We start from the raw sequence: 26,421 nt of genomic DNA on the forward strand, positions 1-26,421 counted from the left end.
CGCGCGGGGTGAGGTCGCGTCGCTTTTCGTTCCGAGTTCGCTCCAAGTTGTGATGTTTCTCCTGTGTTCTATGGTCAGTGTTGCCACACGAAAGTGTACCCTGTTTTCGAGTGGTGTCGCAAATGTGAAAATTCAACTGAAATTAAAATATTTTATGTAAATTGAAAATTTGGTATAGTTCTTGGTTTAAATTATGTGATAATAGATGCATACATAAACCCACATTATAATGATGTTGTTTGACTACTGACTACGCATTAATTTGAAATGTATAACGTCCTTTTGCGTTCACGGAATATTAAATATGAAATGTTGAGTGAAGATTAGAATCCATTTACTAGGTAGATGTATATATTATACATCTACAATTAATTATGCGAGATTTTAATTTTAGGGTTTAATAATAATGAAAAATGAACTTCGCGTAAAATAGAAAATTCATTGAAGTAAAACAACAATTATTCCAAAAAATATGTATCGATGCGTCAACATGTGTCTGATGAAATCTGAAGGCTTGTCATAAAGGGTGAGTGGCATAATCATCATTGTTATATATATATATATCCAATTAAATATTCTAGATTTGTGAAATTTATAAAACTGTGAAAACCTGCATGCCGCCTACTGCACCACCGCAAATTTTTAACATCTTATGCAGACAGGATTATTTCTTTTTTATTTATGTTCAAAGCATTAACTTTGAGGTCAAACATTTTGATTGATGCTAGTAAATATTTGTATCTAACCACTAACCGACTTTTTATGTCCACCGGTTTCGAGACTAACCCGTCTCTTCGTTAGGACACTCACTACACCAACATAAACGGTAAAAGTGAAAGTGTATTTTAGTATTTGCATGTTGGTGTACTGAGTGTCCTGACGAAGAGACGGGCACGTCTCAAAACCGGTAGGCATAAAAAGTCGGTGTGTGGTTAAAAAAAACTACTACCATTAATATTATGTTTCGAATTATTTTACAATAATATCATCATTTAAAAAAAAATTATATATATATAAGGAATTATGTTTCTGTGATAAATGAACCTAATGATTTTTATATGTACCTACATAACCCGTGACAACATTTTTCGATGAATTATCGTAAAACCATAGTTAACATAGGTAGACTAGAGTTAAGCATATAATACTAAAATATTACTCACTTACCTTTATCTCCGTGTCCGTACGGATGAAAAATACAGTTGTTCTGTGTGTGAAATAGAACCGGAACCCAGGACGAGTGTTTTAGACTTGATGGCTGCTCTCAAGTAAAAGTCTTGAATTAGGAAATTATCAGGAGATAAATCCACCTCATTGTGTAGTGGTTGACGCGTTCGCCTATCGCTCATGAGATTCTTGATTCAATTGCAGGCAGGATGGTTGTGAAATATTGATTTAAATGTTTTTTTTTAATGAAATATTTTATTGTTCCTGGATCACCCTACCTTCATGAAATATATGATCTAACTACGCTGCATTTGGCTTATTAGTGCGGTGTCTTATGCACCACTGGGTGCGAAAAGGGGAATGCTGATGGTAATACATATGGACAAATATTTATTAGGTATTATATTTTTGTGATTAATGACCCAAAAATTATCAATTATTCATGATATTTTGGATGTTTGTAGCAGTAAATTTGCAGTTCATTGTTATATTTAAAATTTATAAATAAAATTACTTTGTTTTATGAACCACTTATTTACTGTCACAACCGACTTGTTTCGGCAACTCTCGTTGCTCTCTTCAGGGTTATATAATAACTAAATATACATACGTAAAAAAAACAGTGAACAGTGGGTATCGATAAGGATAAAGGAGGTGGTAATTATTTTTATGGTGTTGTAGGAGAAGGGGTAATTATGTTTAAGGTATAGTTTGACTTTACAGGGAAAATATTAATTAATATAAAAATAATAAATATTTATGATAACCAATGTAATTGATATCTTCTTATTTCAAAATGGACCGAAAAATTAAAAATAGTTATTTATGTCTTTATTTTTTACCCTTACTCGCACCTAATGGATAATAGGGCACTGCATTGGATCCCTAATTTCAGCGCATTTAAATGCCATTCCAGGACCCAAAAGTCATATTTACCTTTCGGGGAATCAAACCTAGAACTTTCTGCGTGGTGACAAACATGTGACGGTAGTAGTAGTAGTAGTAATTAAAAGAAAAATATACAAATACATTTTATTATTATTTGGCTCACTGCATAACCCAACAGATTGTATTGGTTTAAATATTAGTATTGCATAACTTGTGTGTATTGTGAAATTACTAACGTGTCAAAGTTTGAGGTCAATTGTTATCCCACGTCTAGTTATGCTAGATCCACGTAGTACATATTGTGTATCTGTTACATGGAATCAATATTACATAATATTATGTTTTCAGGAGCTAGAATACTGTAACTCCAAAATAATAATTTGATGTCAAAGGTAGCATAATATTTGACTTATTCAGACAGATATCTAAATATAGACGAAGGATTTACCAGGTAGATAAACAAACATGTAAATAGAGCTGAGTAAATTATCCTGTTCACCCCCGTGAAAAATTTCAACAATTATCAGTACAGTTCCTTCAGTCATATTCTCAAACCACCCTCTTCATTTCTTTCCCCGTTTCCTTCTTCTTCTCTGGCTTTTATAGAACCCATACGGCTGGAGCGTGGAATTATCTCCCATTTGCTATCAAAATGTTTCTATAGTACATAATATATTATCTGTTACATTACACCGAGGAAACATCTGCTGTCCCGTTTTTAATTTTAATATAATTTTTAGAGCTTTTGAAAACAATTACCAATTCTGTTTACGGACTTCTTCAAAGTCTTTGACAAAGTCGATCTAAAATTCTACATTCTAAATTTTTTGCTCTTGGTATTAGAGACCCGTTTTTATCCTACCTGTTACATAAAAAACAAAGTGTCATGATTGATATTTTTTTTATTTATTTATTTAACACTTTATATACATACAAGGGCGGGTATATTGTCTTAAAACAATTTATTCCTACCTACCCAAACCGTTCAGTTTAAGAAAATTGTAAGTACGTGGACATATTCTAGGTAATTAACTATAAAGAATCTTATAATTTTATACAAAATTTGATACAAAAATTAACTTAAAAATTACACTACACTATGAAGAGAGGAGAAGGTATGGGAAGGAGAGAAGAAAGAGAAAGGAACAAATCAAACATTTAGATCAAGACATTTTAATCTTGTTTTAAATGTAAATAAAGAAGGATTGTCTCTAACGTATTTAGATTTTAGATTTAGATTATGGTTAATTATTCCACAATTGAACTGCGACGACTGTAAAAAAGGAGGCAAGATTAGAGCGGCGAATGGGTATTAAAAAGGTTCTCTCGTTACTAGAACGAAGAGATAGTCCATGTTGCGATAGAGGTTGGAAGAACTCTCGTAAATAAACAGGCGAAGTGTAATAATATAATATTACTATAATTATTAGTAATTTCATTTATGGTTACTTCAGGTGTACCGCAGTGTGCTCAACTGGACCCCCTTTTTAAAATCGATATATTGATGATATTGTCAATGCGTTCTTTGCTACAAAAGGGTTTTTGCTGATGACAATAAAATTAACATTATTAAAAACATTAGGGATTTTGTTGCTTTAAGATGATATTGATTATTTTCGTGACTGATGCAAAATCAATAACCTCAAAATAAATATCAACGAATGCGAAATTATTTCTTGCCATAGAACTAAAAGAAATATTGTATTTGATTATAAACTTAATAACCAAATCGTTTCCGTCGTAACTTTAGTTAGAGATCTCGGAGTGATTCAAGACAACAAACTTAACTTTCACGAACACATTGACTAATTCATCAACAAATCTCTTAAATTCATTCGCTTCATTAATTGAGCTACATCCAATGTTGATAATATCTTTATCTTGAAAACACTTCACAGCTCGTTGGTTCATCTGATTCTTGAATACATCTTTGTAATTATGGTCTTCTTCTTTAAATGTTATTCATATAAATCGCATCGGGTTAGTTCAGCATAAATTTATTAGAACAATCGCTTCCAAATTAAGAATCACAAAGACAACCATTACTAAACCGACATGGAACTTTTTCTTAATCGATCGAGTCTTTCAAAACGAAAATATTGAATCGTTTATTCGATGACCCGACTCTTCTTCAACAAATACCTGTTAATGTTCCTTCGCTTAGACTCAAAAGTAATGAAATTCTGTTCCTCGGTCACCATAAGACTAATTATAGTTTCCAGGCATCTCTACCCAGAATGATCAAACTTGCTAACGGAAATCAGGATCTGAATTATTTTGGTGGTAATCTAAATAATTTTACTAATCAATTAAAAAATAAATAATGATGTTCTGTATATGATTGTCTCTTCATAATACGTTCAAAATTCAATATCGTTATTTATATAAAAAACGTTTATTTTATTTTAATAGTAAAATTTGAAGTAAAAAATTACATTGTAGATCTGACGTGTAAAACTGTGTCGCGCATTCCGGACTCATGTGTCGTCTTAACAACCACTTTATTTAATTGACTCGGCGATTTAAATAATTGACAATACAGAGGACCACGTAACGTGACTATCCTGCCTCCTGAATAGAAACTACTTACGTACTCTACATACAATATTTTGTATTATCATCATTGCCCATCCGCACACGGTGGTGTATAGGATACTACATTGGAGTTTCAATGAACAAATTCGGTCCCATGGGAAATTGGATCTAAAAAATATATTGGTATGGGTGGTAAAAATTAAAACATTGAATTGTAAGGCGAAGTTTCTTGAAAATGTATTAAAATAATAAGAACTACTTTGCATGACGTCACTAGCTTTTCTGAATCAACCAATGATCGGAGCGTTGTTGTAGACCAATTCGCAGAACTCATCAAGAAGAAGGGGGAAAAATTTGAGACGTCATACGCGAAGTAATTTCAAAAATACAAAACTTTAAAAAATCGTAGCGCTGATAATACGATACAATAATGTTGTAGTTTTTTTGCTGTTGTTTTGTTTTTCTTGGCTTAGTTAAATAGTCCATTTACAAAAAAAATACACAGAACTTTCTCATTGCACCGCTATTTGTGTTGCAAAGAAGTTAAGGTGATTGAGATACGCCATATTTGGTTTTCTGATGTAGTGCCGTATACACTATCGGGTGTAGTTAGGGGTGTCATGATGAAGATCAAACAACACTGTAGCGTCGCTGCACTGCAGCGGCGCTGCGCGATATATTTTGTATGAAGTGCTGTTTGTTTCATCCAAAACAGGCGAATTTCCCAACTCATTTCCATTCGATTTCCATTTATAGGATTTTAATCTTCTTGAGTAAACCATCGATTCGACAACACTGGTCCAGGGTTCTAGTTTTATTTCAGACTAATAGTTGTATTCTTTATCCACCCGGACAAGGATATTTTATTTTTCAAACGTACAAACGGAAGAATTTAATAAATAAAGATGTTCCAACAAAGGCAGAATAAATGTTAAGCAGTGAGTAAATTGATTAAGTAATCATTTCAACTAGCCAATAAAAGGTTGTCATTAAAAAGGTTCTGCACCTTTATTGAAGTATCTTCCAATTTTTTTTTGCATGCTTAGCCAGCTTATGTGATTTAAAAAAATATTTCATATGAATCTTTTTCCCATCATCATTATTCTCCTTTCTACATCTACTGGTGCATTAGACACTGCATTTAAAATCAAATGCACCGTACGATCATATGTGACAGGAAGGTAAGGTAAACCTTTCTGCACTTCAGATTTTAGTCCAGAAACAATTAAATATTGCAAATAAACAACCGTTTAAATCAATATTTCACGTCCATCCTGCCAAGAATCGAATCCAGAACTACAAGAATGATAGACGAACCCGCCAACCACTACACAACCAGGCGGACATATCTCAACTCAATTTCCTTATTCAGAACTTTTACCGCAGCCATCGAGTCGAAAACATTTTCCAGTGTTTTGGTTATATTTCATTCACAAAAGTGTAATCTTCATCCTTCTGGACAGAGAAAAAAGTACACAGGTTATGATAATTATTTTATTTTAGAATTCTGGATCGTAATTTTTCTTTTCGTGCATAATTAAAACTTTTTCCGATAACTATGAACGAATTGCATATCGTCAAACTGTATTTCACGAGTCCTTGGTACAAAGTGCTAGTATTTATTTATTTATACTTTATTTATTTATTTACAGAATGTTTGTATTCTTTTTTTTATACAGAATACTGTTCCCTCACTGGGGTGTCTCGTGCCGAGGGAAACATTTTACAATGAGTGAAACACGCCTTAAATGAGTTATTTAACAAAGTTAACATAATAATAAAATAAAAACGTAATTAATCTAATTAACCTAATTATCATGAACATAATAAGCAATATAAACTAAAATAGTCATATAAAACGTAACCAATTTATACAGACCTGTAGACCAAATTTTATAAACAGTACACAAATGTTTACCCATTTGGCTTGATCCACTTATCGATCCGTGCGCAACCCACCTCCGCTATCCATATCTTACTAGTAATTTCATGTTGTGAGTACTTAGTAATAGTCCTTATGGATAATGGAAGGAGATTGTATACTTTAACCGAGTAGTTGGCCAATCGTCTTTGACCGAAGGTTGTATTCATTTTTCATTGTTTCTGCAGCATCAGGGTGGAGTATCTAGTAACTCTTGTATTTGTGAAAGAAGTTATGGAAAGTAGAGAATATAGACTGTACTTTAAAATAAGCTACATTTTTAATAAAATCCGTATATTTTTGCTATTTTTTTTATTTTATTTTCTTTTATTCAGGAAACATACAGTACAGTTACAAAGTTTAATATTTTACACAATTAGACTTAATTCTAATGGACCAGTGAAGTTTCCATATTATAAAGCAATTATATGTAAGGTTAATTATGAAAGTATAAAAAAGAGAAGGAAAAAGAAAAACATAAATGAAAGTTGTTTAAAAATTAAAATTCAAGTGAAAAAAATATATTTTAAAGTTTGTAGTGAGTATTTACAAATGGAAATAATATTAAAGATGAAGAAAATTCGTAAGAGTAATTAAAAATTAAGAATTGAAATAAAGAATGAAAAACATGCTCAGATGTAAAAATAAAATAAAATAGTTATAACATTTTTTATAAAAAAGGAAAAACATAAATATACACATATTTATTTTAAGGGATTCAAAGAAACGATGAGAAGAATCTTTAAGTGCAATATAAGACAATAAATTTAGGTCAATTTAAAAAACATCTTCAAAATTAATGACACATTATAGTAAGAGCAGCAATATATTGATTTTATTTACATATATAATATAAGTAATTAAAAGTAGTTTAAAAGTATAAAAACATGCCAATGCAGCAGAGAAAAAAAATAAAGAAGTAATAACAAGTATAGCAAGTAATCTTTAAAATTTGAAAAAGCAATATAAGGAGAAGATTTTAAACCAAGAGTAGTCGATAAAATTTCATTAACGCGATTTTAGTAGTAATACAAATTTCAAAAGAGAAATTTGATTTATAATAATAATATTAATATATGTAATTTGAGTGATTTGAAGAGAAAAAGGGACTAACGGGAGTTTTATTCAAAAGTTTTCAATACACTATTTTTAAATAATTGTAATCCTGTATGATAGATATCTATATAATTTGCTAGCCGTTGCATCAGTCATGCAAACTCAATGAAAGTTAATTATTGAAGGGGTTTTCAAATAAAAAATATGGATGTGAGATTTGGTATTCGCGAATACGATATATTGCAAGATTCGCGACCTTTTCTACAGATCTGTATAGCTTTTACGAGTCGTAAAGATAATGGATTCCATTTCGGCGTTCTTGTACTAAATAACGAGAGCAACATAAGGCCGCCCAAAAATACAATAAAGAACTTGGCTTAATCAATTTATATCAAACGACTTTCGTGTTATATGGACCACGTTCTCCCGTACGGCTAAACTTAATTCACTAGGCAGGTCTCATAAAATAAAAAAGAAAGAAACCTTCATAAAGAAGTTTGTTTTATTTTAGACTAAAATTTATACAACATTAAGTATTCTGGAAGGCGACACTTGGGACTCACTTTAAATTATAAAGCTTTCTGAATAAAATCCTTAAATTTATGTAAACGAATGAAAACTAATCGAGTAACTTTCGCAATCAACAATATAAGTCTTAAATTGCGAAATAAGTATAAAATTAATAAAGTTTAACCACTAAATGACATTATTTATATACTGATGAGTTTACAAACTCTTGATTTTTTTAACAATATTATCTAATATGTTAGAATGTATTAAATTTCTGTGTCCGGGCTGATGAAGTATAAAGTTCTAAGTGTGAAAAAGAACCAGAACCCTGAACGAGTGCTTTTGATTCGATGGCTACTCTCAGGTAAATATAAAAAGAAATAGAGTGGAGTCCGCCTCGTTGTGAGAAATTAGCACGTTCGCCTACCATGGTTGATGTCCTAGGTTTGATCCCTTCCAGATACATATGAAATATTGATTTAAAAGGTGGTTCTGCACTGCGACACTTCATGCTTTCTGGACTGGCACCTGAAGCGTAAGACTGATTAACTTACATTCTATGTAACAAAAATAGTCACGATACGCTGCAATTAGAGTACCAATACAGTGCCCTATGCATCACCAGGTACAGATAGGAAAATTATGATGACGATATAATGGATACGACGTTTGTTCTGTAGTAAAAATGAAATTTCAATTTTCAATTTATTATTCAATTCGTTTGTGTACACAAAAGATCTATTCAAGGCGTACACAACACGAAAAAAATAAACAATATAATTTAAATGTGAAAAAACGGTAAAGAAAAAAAAGAGGCTATCCTCTCTGAACTTTCTTTCAGTAACATGAAAGATGTCTATATCCGAAAGGTACGGTTGAGTAAAAACTGATCGCGCCACTTGCCCGTTAGCAGATGCACGCTCGAAAATTGCTGATTCGTGGGATGCGTTATCCTTTGTTCACTTTGCTACAGAACCCTAAATACAATGATTGCAATTCCTATTTATTGCTGGTACTACTGTCGCGGCAGTTAGAATCAGATTCGATCTTGATGTCAGGAATGAGGGGCACTTGACGAATTACACACACAGTAGATTTAATACTTATTGATGGCAAAACATATTTTTTGCGATTGCGGTGAGAATGTAAGAAATCACCCACACACGGTCAGTTCAGTTGTTGTTCTGGCGCCGGACCAATAAAAGTACCCATGGTAGGCAAATGCAACATCTTAACCAGGGTCCCGTAGGTAGTAAACAAATCTGAACGCCTCATCCTAGCAAATGTGATATATATAAAAATTATATCAATGTGTGCACATGTGGCGTAACCAAAGACATTGCTTTTCCTACTGGCATTGCCATGAGATTGAACAACTACCTAAATCTTTCGATTCAGAAGAAACTAAATAATATTTATTTATTTATACATCAACGGTTCAAAGAACACTTTACAAAAAATAATAATTTACAGAAATAATCACAGCAGTGCACAATAAACATGTATTACATAGTATGAAATAATAGAATAATTATAACTAAAAAAATTAGTGAAGATATATTACAAAAAACAAAAAGTCAAAAAGAAACATAACATTTCTAAATAAAATATAACAATAACCATGAGAAAATCTTATGTTCTAAATATAAATATAACACAGTAAAGTTGAGAACACCTAGATAACTATAATTTAAAAAATAATACAACATTAGTGTTTAAAAATATATAAGTTTTTTGAGCAATGAAATAAATAAAAAAACTTAAATTAACTCAATAATACATTTATTTAGTGAAATCATCATCATCAGTTGGTTCGAAGAAGTTGCCATTTGGCAATAAATCCACCAATGTAAAATTTAAATTATGTCTAACTTGTTAAATAAAGAAATAAAAAATCACGTATTCCAGGAAACAAAGTTAAATTAATATTATATTTTAAAATACATCCATTATTTTTCTAATAAATAACGAGTGAGAATTCGTTTTAATTCATGAACAGAATTTGAATTGAAAATATCGAATATTTGTTTTAATTCATTTCCATACCTATATATCCCAGGTATAAGTGAGTGCATTTCGAAGTTGGTCCGTAAATCGTTGCAAAAAATCCTTACTTCTAGTGCACCAACCAGGTATTCGAATTTAAATTAGTTCAATCTGAGCAGGGCTGTCAGTTATCGATTTCATTATTTTAAATAAGAATAACAAATCAGCTATAACTCTGCGATCAGATAATTCAAGTAATCTCATTTCATTTCTAAGGAAATCATAATTTAAGGATTCTACAGGTATTTTTAATTTATAATTTATAAAACGCAAGAATTTATTTTGTACCCTTTCGATAGCGTGTGAATGAATTTCATAGTAGGGAGACCACACCGAAGAGTTGTATTCAAGTCTACTCCTTACTTATGAGCAGTACAATTGTTTCACAGTAAAATATTGTAAGTAGATGTAAATCTATTCAGACATGTCCTGGATTCCCTGGACCCTTAAAGATTTTATCGAGATTGATGTATAAAGATTTGAGTTGATCAATGAAGGTTTCATCCCTTTTAATTAACGAAAATCGATATAAACGTAATGAAAAAAATGAAAAATAATTATTGTTCAAACACAGATGAATTAATAATTGAGACACAGCGAGTAAAGTGGCTTTAACCAGCCATTGACAGACCTGTTGTATATGTCTAAACTTCCACATACCCCCCTCTAAAAATTTATCTACCTGTGTTGAAGTTTTTATAAAGAAAAACCTAAAATAATGTTAAGATAAGAGTATATTTTCTTTACACCTGCCGGCTCCCGCCGTTCTGGAAGGCCGTCGATGACGATCTTTCGGCTTATTTCGGCGGAACTAAGGAACGCGGGATTGACGTGGAAGGAGGCGAGAGTTCTGGCTGGCGATAGAGTCTCCCGGAGGCGTTTGTAGCTCAATCACAAATAACTATCAACGTGCTAATAAGCGCCGTGATAACAATTTCTCACCATGGTTGTTTATCGTATTTGCGATCACAATGAAACATCTGTGAACACCTAATATTAAATGTCAAAATATTTACGTTTTGCGACGTATAATCCTGCTGCGCAATCACATATTTGAATTTCACCGGTGTAAATATGGAAAATATTCCGAAACTGCTATTTTTATTTATCTATTATTTATCATGCTATTCATTGCATTTAGCCGGCGGTTGGCAAGCCAAATGTCAAGAAAAGCAGTCGCTATAGTAAATGTAATTTAATTTTCACTTTTTAGTATTAGATACTCGTTACTTAATTACTCATGACTTTTTGCCAATGAACTGTATACGAGAAAAACAAAAAACAAATCGACATGAGCGTTGACTTAGAGATTACACACACGTTGACTTATGACTGCGATAACTTAAGCGTGTTCATTATTGTTCATTGTGATCCCTAAAATCCTGAGCATGTGATTGAGATCCTGGTGATGTCCACATACTCCACTTAGGAGCGGATATGGAAAAGAGAGGAGTATGCCGGCCTTGGGGGTTTATGTATTTATTATTGTTTTTTTAAAGATTCATAAAATATTACGCCCGTATTTAATATATTTTTTAATATTTCAGAAGAAAAAAGGGCTTAATTTACAACTCGTATATCAGTTATAAAAGATTACTGGTCGCGCAATATTTAGTTTATGTTTGAAATAAATAAATAAATTGAAAAAAACATTTACATAATGAAACAAATGAAATATGACCTTGTTAGGTTAATAGGTATTAGTGACAAAACACATTTATAACTTTTACCATTCGTAATATAATATTTTTGTGGACCCATGGACCATTAATAACGATATGAAAATACGTACTGCCTACGATAACCACATTAAATCCCAGTGTGAATTTAGTTAGAGTAAGCTCTTACTTTTCATTTTAATTAGTTAGACAGTTCTCCCATCTCCCGTTATCCGCTGCAATGGTAGAGTTGAATTTGTTTGTAACACAAAAATGTTTAATTTTGCAAAATATTTTTTTCTCTCCCTGTAATTTAATATTGAGTGCGTAACCTTTTTCTATTCGAGCAACCCCTAAAATTTTTTCGTGTATTCTGGAACCAACCTGTATTAGAAGTCAGTTTTCGTATGAAATACGGTTCATTCATTTTCAAAACACGCGCGTGTTTGCGTTGAAAGCTCTTGAAATTTATTCTGTTTGATCCCAAAGAGACTCCATTCTTATTTTAAATGAATCATTTCTATTTTTGGCTATGTCATTACAAATTTTGTTGCAAAAAGTTGAAATCCAAAGGTGACAAAAGTGACAGAAATCAAATATCATTATTTATTAACAGAAATACATTTTTGGCTGTAATACTTTCCTTCCGTTATCGAACGAAATAGTTAGAGATGAATACAAAAAAAAAATTATAGTAAAATAGTTACAAATAAAAAGATTAAAATAAATAAACGTATTTTTTTTTACTGAAATCGATATATATTTCCTCACTTTAAACAACTTTAAAAAAAATCCAAAACCCTAATTTAAAATAATTATTATAATTTAATCTAACTGTACCTACCTAATATTTTTTTTTTAAACTTTAATATTGTAATTATTTTCTCTTGTTTGAAAGAAGAAGGGAGGGATAGCTGATCTGGGGTTACTCCGTATGGATCATATATTTTTTACGTGCGAAATGATGCGGAGTGGCTTTTCAAAGGTACGTTTTTTTTCTTCTTTTTTTTGACATTGTATTTTTTTTTAAATTTTTTTTTTATTTATTCACACTCTTTATCAAAATACAATTCCATATTCACTTTGCCCAGCTAACAAGGGTACATACCCCGTTCCAAGCTAGGCAATTACATTTTAATATATTATAATACTTAACAAATTAATATAGAACACAGACAAACAAAATTAAACTTATTCGGATACATATTTTGATTCAAATACATACAGACATACACATATATACACACATGTATATGTAAATATACACATATATACACATGTACATACACACACACGTACATACGCCCATGCGCATACACGTACATACATTTATAAAAACATAGACAATTTATGTATGTATAAATATATATTTTTTAAATTATTCCTTATTTTTTTATATTTTATTTTTGACATCCAGTAAGGTTCTCCAATCCGTGGCATGCATCAACTTTTCTGACTCCCTACGACCAATGTCATGAAATAGCGAGGTCAACACCTTCCGTAACTTGACAACACTCCCGTTTTTCCACGATTCTGGCAAAAGGTTATGGACCTTTTTGCCTACGTTATAGTGTTGTCTCGATGCCAGAACAGTGTTGACCCCTTCACTTAGTAGTGTATAGCAAACTATAATTGGCCTATAATTTTGGTTTATTTGTAAATATTTTTTTTGTAATAATGGCTGTTGTTTTCTTTAAATAAATAAAATAAAATAAAATAAAATAAAAAATATCACAAGAGAAATCTAAGCACTTACAAGGCTTATGATATGCCATGAGCTATTTAAAACTATTAATTTACACGCTGTGTAACGCCGTTGTGCCTATAATTGAACATTCAGATTACTTCAATTCTTCCGTATGTTCATTTAAAAGAAAGTGGAAGGGCATGAAAAAACATCTCTATATTATACTGTCTTGCTAAGCCAAAAAGTAGTAACAGAAAATGTTTCTTTTTGTTTTTTTTTTGTTTTTGTAAAAGATATTCGATAGTCTCACATATTTACTGAGCCAGGAATTCATTTTTGCTTCTCAAATATGATATATTCTCTTGTTGAAAAATAGTAAAAAAAATCAGTCTGGCAAAGCATAAAACAGTTAGCTCTTGTAAAATTTATAATTCACCGGACACGACTTTTAGGCTCAGCAGGGCCGTAAACTATTTATACCATTTTTGTATTTAAACAATAGTATCTTAATGTCGTCTTCATATTTTCAATTTGATATTTGTTGCGTTTTTATCTATAAGTTGTTTTTTGTTATATTTTTTATGCAAACCGTTATGCACATTTTAAATAAAACTTATCCATTTTTGGTGCAAGGCCAATTGATTTGATCATTTTATGTATGCCTAAATGTTTGCCGAAAAGTACTGATATTCAGTACTTATCTGCAAACGTTTGTATACCTATTGTAAAATATTATTGGTTTAATAATAAGGCTGTTAGTTTTCAAGGTATATCATCATGAGAATCTGGAAATGATACTCCCGTTCGTATCCGCCTTAGAGGATCGTAGCTTTTTAGTATACGCTTCCTGGAAGCTTAACGAAATTTCAAAAACCGCATGCATAATCCTTACAATTAAATTGTTAGATAGTGCTTGTTTCAATTTACGCCAAAAAATATTAGTTTAGTTACATCTAGTTATTTATTATCTTTTTTGGTATTTTTGTTTCTATGCTTATTTTAATTTGTACACGTGTAACTTGTTTTCTACCGATATTATCATGTCTTGGTAGTTGGCCTTAATTAAGTATGAAAAAGTCATATTTCCATTTCGTTCTTTAATTTCAGTGAAAAGACCAGGTTGTTTAAAAGCATTTCTAATTTGACACAAAAATAATATATTTTCAAATTATTACTATGACATTCAAGTTTGTCATATATTTATATAATTAATTAGTTTGTTGTTTACTTTATACGGTTTTTGCAAATACACATTGAATTTTAGAATAAAGATACCTGTCTCGAAGATGACGCGTCGCGGAGGGGATGAGTCACGGTTATCCCAAATATGTGTATTTAAGTATAACTCGTTTTTTATTTCTGTGTAACAACTTTTTTCTATTTCTAATGATCAAACAACTGGGCCTTAATTTTTTCATATGATATTCTATTAATTATGAACAAAATATTGAGTAAAAAGATTCTGAAATAAAGGCACCGGATTTAATCAAATAATGCAGGAATACTTTGCGCTGAATTCAACATATTTCTCAATTCTTTCTATGGTAAAGTTGAGAAAAAGGCATAAGAATGGATTTTCCAGCTTCAAGTTTAACCCCCGCTAAACCCAACCCCCGTAACGTTGAGGAAAAACGGCATTTTTGAAAGATAAAGTAGGCACTGAGAGATTTTGAGAAGTGTTTAACGATTCCATCACGAGAGAAACTTTGGAAATAATATGTCCATTGTATAAATGTATAAAGCCGTCGGCGTTTTGTTTCAGAAAATGGAGCGGTTATATTTCAGGATGGTTATTTTATCGTTCATCGAGATTAAATAGGAAGCTTTTAAATTACAAGTTTAGAAAAATAATTTGATGATTCGATTTGTTTTTGATGAAATAAAAAATAAAGTAGAAAGATCAAGGGAATCGAGTTAATGCTTCATATTCTACGATGATTGAACAGTAAATTATATAATAGTTCCATAGAGATGACGCATCATGACGTGAGGTAAAATTTTTAATTTTTATTTTTTAATCCTGATTTATATGTTTTTATCCAACAATGACGTTGCATATGAATGCTTTTAACAAAATTGAAATATAATAAAAAACAAAATACAAAACACTCGTGAATATGAACAAAATGAATAAAAAAAACTTAAAACAGGAAAAAAATAAGACCATGGCGGATTACCAAATTATTATTGTTTTATAATATGAAAAAAATTACAATATATATATATATACGCTTTAAAACTCACTTGTTCACTTGACTATGTGTTGATAAATCGTTTTAAAATTGGTCTGTCTTAGTCTCACAGAAATGGGTCGATGACATTGCCTCTATAGCTTTTAAAACATGGATGATGAAAGCGGGTGATATGAAAGAATGGAGACGTTTGGAAGAGGCTTTTATCCAGCAATGGAGAGAAAAAGGTTGAAGCAGAGTCTTAATCAACGAACGTTGTGATAGAAAATTTAATTATTCCTCAGTCTGTTATGGATTGAATAAAGTACAAACACAATATTTCAACATAATCCTCGGATCCTTAGATCGTTGAATATAATTCCTTCTCAAGACTTGATTAAATATTGTATCTCTTCTGGGTGACCGTACTTACTACCCACCATTGAGTACCGAGTACCCTAATCAAGTATGGCCTCCCCGATACCTAACGAAGTTAGGCGAGTAATCAAGTTACCACGAACTTCGTAGAGGTTCAATACGAATCGCAATTTCACTAAAAATGATGTTTCGTTTATCTTTTCAAACATTCGCCCCCAAACGAAGTAAGTGCGTTTGCCGAACGCGTGTATGTCGAGCTTGACGAGGGACCATTAAAAAAGTTATCGGCCATGACGTCAGCAGTTTAAAAGATAATACATTGATACAACATCTTTTTCGCTTTTGTCTGTTACACCTTTCAGGCGTTTTCCTAAATATAAAAGATATATTTTATTAAAATAACACATACATCGTACTTTTATTTGATAACATACAAAAAAAGCAATTAACACGAAAAGTTTACGCAACAACATTAGTAGTCCAATCAAATCTTTTTACAAAAACCAATGAAATATGCGAGCTTACAAAAGCAATAAGTGTGTGTTTACCTGGTGCCCCGAAAGGCGCATAGGCTTATTAGACATTTGAACGGATTGTTCTATCTATTTTAAAAACCACACATTACGCAATTTATTTATTATAAATACGGATTAAGCCTAAGGTAACAGTTATATGAAGAAACATAATCTACAAGAAACTGAACAAAGGGAACATAAAACTACGTAGCAAAGACAAACAAGGTCAATAAAATGATTATATAAATAATTTAATCGGTAAAACATTGATTCTCGTCTTTTTCATCATGACTGAGGATGGTGGCTCTTCTCGATCATTTATTTTTGTGGTCTGCCCCCGAGTAGTCCTGTTATGGACAGAGCAAAGAGCATCATTCACCGAAGATCCCAGCGTAGATTTAATTAAGTCGCGCCATTAGGTAAGTGAGCGACCGAGCTTTTCTGAGCTGTCCGGTTCTCTCCTGGCGATGTGTCCAAAATATTATACGATTCACTTGTGATATACGTAGGATTAGGTTGCTGAGAGTTTATGAAGCTCCTACCCCAGTTGGAGATTGAAAAAAGACACGCGGTCCCTGTTTAATGTATATTTATTACATGGCGAATAAATAATGAATTAAATTATATCGCGCGAATGTTACGGCGATGTGGTGTTGAACTAGCTGCACTGGGGCTGACTGAACGTTACCACGCCCTGTGGTCTCTTCGTGTCTCCCTGGTAGGAACGACATTACTATACTGCAGGATGTTGCTCTCGTGTTTTGCAGAAAATAATTTACTGAATTTGACGAAAACGCTGAGTTTCTCCTTGAAGTCGTTACACTGTATTTCAGGTGAAATTATATGGAACGTGTGTATGTCATCGATCATAAACTATGAGTTCTACACATATAGTTGACAGTCAATTCCCAATATTTAGAAGACCAACCTGGTGGTGATTGATAGAACCAACGAACTTCCTTTATCAAACATGCTGTGGTAACATCATTTTTATTATTAATCATTGGTTATAATGGAAAAACATGAATAAATAAAAAATACATATAATAAACAATATTTTGAGTTTTTTCCAAATTTTTGTAGACAAGGACTGGATTCAACTCCCTGGGGAGCTGTTAATATTAGTATATTACAACAAAGATGAAAAACATTTGAGACAAGATAATATAGAAGTTTAGGCATCTACAGGGCTTATGACCTGTCATTGGCTGGTTTAAGTGGCCACTTTACACACTGTGTAACATTCACCATTCTAGTCATTTCTGAACATTTATATTACTTCGATTCTTTCATCTGTTGATGTTTGTAAAGTTAAAGAGCTGAAACCTTTATTTATGCGGATGAGATTCATCTTATTGAATTATTTCACCTATTAGGCAACGCCTGAAAATTAGTATTATCGTTATTGTTAATTTAAATTTTCATACTTCTTCATGGACCAGATGAATTTATTCACAAACATCAACAGATGAAAGAATTGACGGAATGTAGATGTTTAAATATGGGTAGAATGGTGAATGTTATACAGTGTGTAAAGTGCCGACGTAAACCAGCCAATGACAGGTCATAAGCCCTGTAGATGCCTAGACTTCCCTGTTATTTTGTCTAAAATGTCCTTTATCTCTGTTGTAATATGTTTACATAAATTAAATATGAAATCTTCTTAAAAAAGCAGATGACTTTGTCTATTTGATCTCAAACATCAGTAATACCGGTGATTATGACAAAGAAATTAAAAGGCAGATCGCTTTGGCTAATGATGCAAAGTCGGCCTCGTGGTGAAGTGGTCAGCACATTTGCCTACCATGCAAGAGGTCTCGAATTCGATTCCCGACATGGTTGACATGAAGTATTTATTTAAAAATGCGTTTTTACGCTAAAATCCCTGGACTGGCGCCTGAAGCGTAAGACTTATCATCTTACCTGCATGCCACAAAAATGATCAAGATACGCTGCGATTAGTTTACCAATGCAGTGCCCTATGCACCATAAGGTGCGGAAATAGAATGATGATGATGATGAATGATGCAATGGGTAGACCTGCCAAGATATGGAAGGATCGAAGCAGTACCAAAAATAGGAAGATTCATCTTGTTCAAACTCTGATTTTATCATTATTCATATACGGAGTAGAAACATAGAAATTGTGAGAGGAACACGAAAAGTGGTGCTGGGGAAGAATGCTCCGAATTCCATGGACTGTGATGCGTACCAATGTTTCCATTCTGAATGAATTTAGGTCTTAAATATACTGATCAATAATATATTACATCATTTTAATTTAAAAAATATACGGATAAAACAGGCTCTGTATTTTTAGTTTGATTTTTTACATTTTCAAGTATTGCGCCCAATCCACTTCAAAATTTAAAATAAAAAGCATTCCATTAGTAATAAATCATTATGAATTATGATACTTAAAATTATGAAAATTTAAAAATATAGATTACACAAACATCACTCTGTCAGATTTAAAATTTACACTAAAAATGCATTATGTAACTTAGTAGACATTATAATAAGAAATATGTACATCTCCCTTCCCTTCCTTATCCTCTCTTTAAGCATTTTTGTCCTAATCCCGCCCAATTTACAGTAACTTAATGTGCTTAAAATAAATATTTAAAAAATCTTTGATTATTGAGTACATGAAAATAACATTTTTATTTGTATAAATAATATGTAATTATTTGATATGTAATATATTTTCTTCACTAACTTTGTATATTATGTGGAAATCTGTTATTAGTTCTGAGTTTATACACTATATCTGTTTGTTTACCATAAATATGTATGTAGAACTGTTGATTTTCCAAATAAAATAAAATAAAATAAAATAAATAATATATGAAAAAAACTACATTAAAAGGGTTAGGTTAAGTTAGGTAAGGTTTATCCAATCCAATCCCAATCCACTTAAAAATGTTAAAAAAAGCATTTCATTAGTAATAAATTATTATAAATTATGATACAATATGAAAAAAAATACATTAAAAGGGTTGGGTTCGGTTAGCTTAGGGTAGGTTAGGTTTATCCAATCCAATCCCAATCAACTTCAAAGTTTAAAAAAAAGCATTCCATTAGTAAAAAGTCGTTATGAATTATGATACCATATGAAAAAAATTAAATAAAATGGTTGGAAGATTTTTGCAATGTTTTAAATACATACATTCTCGTATACAGCAAATATGTGATATTTTGAAATATTTGAAAATGGTGAAAAGAACTTTGCCGCAATATCATACGTTTAAAAAAAAAAAGTTTTGATTTGACTAGCTTAGAAAAAAAAATCGTTCCGTCGTAGTACCGGCATTTATTTAGTTAGGTTAAATGAAACCGATCGAAAATATTAACTATCGCGTATTTTGAAGATACTCGTATCCAAATAAAACGAGAAAAAGTTTATTATTCATATTTAAAGCATCAACTTTGTCGTCCAACATTTCAATAAATGTAATTAAACATTTGTACATAACCACTTACCGACTTTTTGATCTACCGATTTGTCTACCGGTTTCGAGACGTACCCGTTTCTTCATCGGGATGCAAATCACTTTAACATCTCAATCCTACTGTACAACTTCACGATAGTAGTTGCACAATAATAAAAAACCGACGTGATGATAGGATGCATGCTGCTAGAAGCTAACATCAACTTGCACGTAGCATCCGTCCAATCAGCACGTCGGTTTTACATTTTTGTGTCACTACTATGGTGAAGGTGTTTAGTGGGATTTGCATGTTAATGTAATTAGCGTCCTGACAAAGAGACGTGTACATAAAATCGGTAAACATAGAAAAGTCGGTTAGCGGTTGTATGCAAAAGTTTATTTACATTTATGAAAAAGGTTAGCTACAAAAGAAATATTAGATATTTTTTACTTGAACTTGAAGGCTAAGATTGATTATCTCACATTCATATTATAATAGTGAATTACTGAAATAAACTACGAATAGTCTAACGAAATTTGAAATTTTTGCACTCCCTTACAATTTACGCAAATTCTTTACCTGACGCTTTGACACAAGAGACGCCATTGCGTGTCACCGACCGCGTTCATACAAAAACGAATTTTCCTGTATTATTGTATTAAGGTATTTGATTATACCTCTGAACTATATAATTTATTTGTCACAGATTCAATTATTTCCCTTAAGATACAATCACTACCTGGTTTTAAGTTAGGTAGTAGTGATGGCGAAATTGTTGCTATATTCATTAGCATGCTATTTTCAGTTTGCGTAAAAAAAACGGGGGCGGTCCTTGTCAAATTAATTACGAGTTGGCTTTATGAGTAAGGAAAGGAGAGTTGTGAGAGGATATTGGAAATTTCGTTCCTAAGAAACATTTTTACTTTCCATTTATTTTCACCTAATCATAAAAAAACTGTTAGAAAATTGAAATTAAGTTGTGGGGTGTCGTTCGTTTATCAGAAGATCTAGAGTTTGTGACGTTATCACAGAACAAGACAACCAGATCTATTTTGTCATACAACAAACAAAACATCAAACCGTAGCATAAAAACGGTTGTAAATTAGATTCCTAGAACGGGAGTCTTACGTACATAAGATCTATTCTGTATTTATAATTTTAGATTATTTGTACATTGATCGTTTAGGTATTTTATATCATCTTTTACTTTGATATAAAAAATAATTTACAAAGCTGTTGCTATTGAAAATTAATTACGAATGCACAACGCTAATGCTTTTTATGCTATCAGTAGGTAGCTACATTATGGAAGGAATATGCACCCTCGCCGAATTTCACAGTATTTGTCACCCCAACTCTGGGGTAACTCAGTAGACTGGTCATTAATGCGTCATCCACCCCCTCCCTTTGAGCTGAACTCCTGGTATACCGAATAAAGCATTGAATAAAGGACGACGCACAAGGACGACCAGTCACTGATTAGACTGAAGCTACTTTTACTAAACAGCTGTTGAATGGGTTTTGTCAAATCAGAATTTATTAATAACGTGTACTTAGACATTTATCAACTTGAAATAAGTAATGGTAAATTTATACACAAATACGCATCGCCGTTATGTTAGTTAGCTTTTATATTTATTATGCAAGTAAAACTGTACTTAAAATAAAACGATTTCGTTTTTTAATGTGATTTTTTTTTATTCACAACAGGTCAGGAGGCCCAATTACAAAATTAAGTCAAGTATTTTTTTTTCCAATATTTAAATTTTACCTTGGTAAAATTTACAGTGGAATTAGATATCGCAAGATTTTTTACTCAATGTTTCTATGGAACATGCCAAAATATGTATTTTTTTATTAATACAATACTAAAAAATATTATTAGCAATTCAAGGGCAAAAATAACATAAAACAATTGTCCCTGCTTAACAAAACATGCTGCATTTTAGAAAAAAATGATACTGAAGCATGTTAAAACGTAATGTACAACAATAAGGAAATTTAGTCCTACTGGAAATTGGATCAATAAATGTTTTCTTGCGCGCGGTAAAAATTAGAGCATTAAATTGTACGGCAAAGTTTCTTGAAAATGTGTGAAAAAAATAATAAAAAATATTTTAATAAAAACGCATTACTTTGATTGACGTCACTGGTTCATATGAATCAACCAATGATATAAGAGCTGTGAAGGATATCCGGTTGGCTTACCGTAAACGAACCAATCGGAAGAACTAACAGAGAACGACCTCTGACGTTACACGCGGAGTTATTTCAGAAATACAAAATTAAAAAAAATCGTAGCGCTGATGATACGATATATAAAAAATATAATTCTTTTGGCTTAGTTTAACAGTCTTTTAACAATTTTTTAAAAAAAGACACTGAGCTTCCCCATTAATAATAATAATAATTATTATGGATAACTTATATAGCGCCATTTTCGTAATATAATACCTCAAAGGCGGTTTACAAAGTGATTATAATATAATGATATAAATTTAATTTTCATATTACTTTTCCACCACATGCTAAGAATTTATTCAAAAGATTTAGAGAACAAGTGGGTTTTAAGTTTCTTCCGAAACATTACTTCACTCTCACAGTTTCGGATTTCTGCTGGGAGAGCATTCCATGCCATAGGGCCTGCGACCGCAAATGCACGTTCGCCGAATTTAGTGCGCTGTTTGCGTAGAGGTATAATAACTTTTCCTTTCGACGTAGATGTAGCTGATCTAAGCGTAAAACGTCTGTCAGCTAGTTCATCTGGAATGCAGAGTTCCCTTTGATATTCTGGAGCAGAGTTGTGCAGTGACTTATACGTAAGCCAACAGAGCTTGTATTCCACCCTCTGTGGAAAACGTAGCCAGTGCAATTCCCGAAGTAGTGGAGTGATATGACTTAATTTAGAGATTCCAAAAATAAGTCTCGCTGCGGCATTTAGTACAGCCTGTAGGCGAGTCATTTTATTCATTGGTAGACCTGCGTAGATACCATTACAATAATCGATTCTAGACACTACAAACGCATTTATTAATTGACGGGCGACATCAACTGGCAAATTTTAGCGTATGCATTTAATCTGTCTCAGCTGGTAAAAGCATGCAACTTATATTTCTACTAATTTGAGCGTCAAGAGAAAGGTCAGAATTAAGGATGACTCCCAGTAGTTTAACGGTGGGTAAAGCGGTACTCCTTACATCGGGTAGTGCCGTATCCTGGATCAAATTATGTCGTCTGGCTGAAGCAATCCATAGTTGTTCCGTTTTAGATGGATTAAGTGTTAGTCTATTTTCAGCCATCCAGTTACCTATTTTCTCAATGCATCCATTAATCAATTCAACAAGCACATTTCTCTCGCTCGGTTTACAATAAAAATAAATTTGTACTACTTGCACCCATTTCTTCTTTTGAGTCTCTTCAAACCATTATTTTTTATTTAATGTGATAACATGTTTGATATGAAAAATGGTCGAACTGTATTACAGAGTGTCTGCGGGAATAATTTGTATCGATTTGGCAATATGTATACTGTACATTTGTAAACTGCTCATCCTTTTCGAGGGTTTAATGAAAAGTAATGTACCACCTTTGACACTTTATTTGGAGAGTAATGATTCATTTATGGAATGGAAAATGACGGTTTCGCTTATTTATTTGAACCCTGATATATATTTGAAATTCTCTCAAATTTTACTGAACACTGATCGCATAAATACGTCGAATAATTGTGACTATGCATAATTTATTATCTACATGTTAACTTACGTGTTAAAGTATTCATGTTAAATGAAAGGTTTATAATAGAAATGTATATTTATAATACAAACCTTTCTAATAGAAAAACCATACCAAAACTTTGTTTTTTATATTTTTATAAATGGGATTTAAAAAAATAAACCAGGAAAAAATTCGCATTACCATTTTCAACCTGGTCATAGTTATTTATTTAATTTTATAAGGTAATTCAATAAAGATAAATATGATACAATATAAAAAAAGGAATATGTTTATCTATACAATTCCATATAAATATAATATATATCTAAAACATTTAAGTTTGTAAGTGAAAATTCTTGAAAGAAGTTCATTGTATTTTATTATATAAATAAAAGACAAGTGATACTTTAATCCACAAATTTGGAATATCCAGTGACCGGTTTCATCGACCAGTCTCGAAGATTTTGCGAAAGCGAAAAAATCGGTGACTGGATATTCCAAATATGTGGATTAAGTATCACTCGTCTTTTGTTTATATAATATGGTCACCTTATCAAATCACTTTCTCAGATTCTATTGAGAGAATTCAGAATAATTTTTTTAGATATATTAATTTTAACTTTTACTAAATTCTATGTTTGAACATCCTTTTTTCTTCTATACTTTCATTCGTTAAATTTTGTTACAATTTGTATATATTTAATCCTACTTTTAGGGCGGGTTACTTGATCGTTAGTTATAGTAAAAAATGTAAAATAATAGTAAAAACTTAGAAAACATAATATTTTTTGTATAAAAAGGGGTGTATTTTTTCAAAACATTGATTATTTCTTTTGATTCGTATAAGTAATGATCATACAACCCAGCCTTAGTTAACTTTCCTCTATGCGCAGCTGAGAGAATCCTCCAGAACTCTATAACATATGTGGGCGGATGGTAGGCTTTTAGATACCCTCAACTTGGACTTTCGTAGAGTAAAGTTTCCGTAACCTGTATTGACGTGAGTTGTAGGCAACGTCTGAAAACGCTTTTCCGTTTTAATTTCTTTTTGGACCAGTAGGCTTAAACAATAATATTTTGATTAGGTCCAACACAGTCCTCGTCTACAAACATTTGGACATACTTACTCGAGATATTGCAGCCATGTTTTTGTAAATGCAAATTAAAATAAGTGTCATAGTCAATATTAGAGTCTACCATAGACTATTCCTAGGTACTCTTCTGCATAAACGCAAGGCGGTTGACTGTAAATTATTCACCCCTTCTCATTTTAGTGTCATTCCTTCGCTTATCTTCCGAACACATTTGACAGAAAAGTATTACACGCAAACGTAGCAAATATTCACTTCTTCAGGAATTCTAATTAGGAACCGTTTAATATTGCAGTGCTTTTGCGATGGCTTAAATTTTTTAAAGTAGATATTTAAGTTGTTACTAGATGTATTGAATGAGAGTGAATTTTAAGCTTTAGTTTAACGATTTTTCTTGAACATATTTTCAATAGAACTGAATGACTTGTAAAATACGATAAAACATATAATAATAATAAAAAAACATCATAAATATGTAAAATTTTATTACCCTTACTTGTAGATTCTGTCGGCTTCGTGGTGTAATGGTCAGCGCGTTAGCCTGCCATGCATGAGGTCTCGGGTTTGATTCCCGACATGGTTGATATGAAATATTTTTTTAAAAGGGTGTTTTCACACTAGAATATTTCATAGTCCCTGGACTGGTGCCTGAAGCGTAAAGACTGATCATCTTACCTTTATGTAACAAAAATAATCAAGATTCGCTGCTATTGATGTAACAATGTAGTGCCATATGCTCCATTAGGTGCGGAAAGGGAATGATGATGATGACGATGATGTAGATTCTAAACCCAAATAAGCCTTAGGCCCCATATTTTCAATTCTAAAATTTATTATCGGATCAATTAACTCTAAGCAAACATAAATAAACTAGTGATGCGATGAAAATATTCAAATTATTCAATGGCCATAAACGTAGTGAGTATTGTATAATTGCATTCTATCGCAAATCATGTTGCTGTATTTTTATCTAGTTATAATAAAATGTGAAGATATTTTAAGCTTTTCTGAGACTTACTTTCAACTCAACTCTACTCCTTTAAGCATTTATAAAAAAAGGTCGTTTTGAGTTCTAGTCAGTCTTAACTCAATATTATTTAATGTTTCCATTGATTCAATTTTTAAATTATTTGTCAATAAATTTGTATAAACCACTAACTTTTAGTAATTAGTAATTAATTGAGTAGTAAGTGAGTCGTAATCGTTGGCCGGTTTCGAGTATTCCGAGGTTACTACCTCATCATCCGGATTTAGAATCACTCGCGTTACAATGCGTATTCCAAAATATTGTAAGAACAGAACAGAAGAATGAAATAAAAGACAGAAAGAAGAATGTGAATCATAACGGGAATGTTTTTAGAATAGGATTCCAAGTAAACTTTACTTGATTATTTACTACAGGAAGTTTTTTTTACATTTTGTCTACCTAGCATTGTAATTTCTAGTTCGCTCACTGGAACGACCTTTTAGAAAAATCGTATTGTTAATTACAGTTTTTCATTAATCTTATAATAACCCTTAATTTGACCACATAACCGAATATCGCTCGCAACTACACTGGCTCAGTATCAGGCATAGAAAAAACATTCACATTCTATCACTTCTTCACAATATCTTAAATAATCCCACTTCGCCTGTTAATCTGAGA

General features: G+C 31.7%; 1 protein-coding gene across 1 annotated transcript in view; it reads left to right on the plus strand.

Annotated features, from left to right (window-relative positions):
• The window catches only part of Liprin-gamma (liprin protein kazrin), a 499,395-nt gene continuing 472,974 nt past the window's right edge, over window positions 1–26,421 (plus strand). The window contains exon 1 of the mRNA XM_088232910.1: window positions 1–73. The gene's annotated coding sequence lies outside the window, so the exon portion shown is untranslated. The remainder of the gene's footprint in view (window positions 74–26,421) is intronic.

Source organism: Micrasema longulum, unplaced genomic scaffold (assembly GCF_059751315.1).
Source record: "Micrasema longulum isolate JH-2025_06_02 unplaced genomic scaffold, ASM5975131v1 h1tg001038l, whole genome shotgun sequence".
In the NCBI taxonomy this organism is placed as follows: domain Eukaryota; kingdom Metazoa; phylum Arthropoda; class Insecta; order Trichoptera; family Brachycentridae; genus Micrasema; species Micrasema longulum.